Source organism: Odontomachus brunneus, unplaced genomic scaffold (assembly GCF_010583005.1).
Source record: "Odontomachus brunneus isolate Ranch 3 - 2012 unplaced genomic scaffold, Obru_v1 Obru_scaffold_041, whole genome shotgun sequence".
NCBI classification, from domain to species: domain Eukaryota; kingdom Metazoa; phylum Arthropoda; class Insecta; order Hymenoptera; family Formicidae; genus Odontomachus; species Odontomachus brunneus.
The window spans coordinates 1,755,346-1,756,158 of NW_022639491.1; positions in this window are offsets into that span (position 1 = coordinate 1,755,346).

Sequence of the window (813 nt, forward strand, 5' to 3'; positions counted from 1 at the left end):
GGACATCCTCAGGACATCCCGAGGAGATTTGTGCTGTCTGGGATATATATTAACTATCATGCATTAACTTTTCGTAATAAATAAAAATAAAAAATTATTAAATATTTTCGTAAAATAAAAATAAAAACGTTTCCAGCTAATACCGTGTTGATTGTTCAGTATTTGTATCATTGTAAGCACAAAGATCTTCCTTTTCGGCGAGCAACGTCAAAAATTGTATTTCCAGACGCTTTGTCGCGGTATGGCAGCCTTCGTATGCCTTTTCCCAACCGTGCTAAAAATCCATCTAGCGGATCAGTAACCTTCGCTGTTGGTTCTTTCAACGCTTCTATTAAGTCTTCTTGCAAAGCATCGTTCTTTTGCTCTAAAATATAATATATACTTTCATATATCAACTGAATTACATTATTACATTAATTGTATCTTTACAAAACGCATATATCATACATGTATTATGCATAAATTATAGAATTATAGTTTTTAATTATTCATAATGTTTCTGCAATGTTGTTTTAACATTTCCGATGAAATGTTACAATTCCATGTCTATGCTATGTTTCTGCAATGTGTTACGTTGAAATTTGAAGTGATGTAACATTCCTGCAACGTAACTGCAAGCTTCTGTGCTGTATGGGAAAGCTTTTATATGCAAAAATGCAAATAACACGAACACTCTATTGATATACAAATGTAACTTTAAAACATTTTGTATCGACATGCCCTGAGTAGTGAATCAAATATGACAGAACGCTATTACAACATTATATAATAAACTCGATATAAACCCTACTGAAAAATTTCTATTGAGATCAC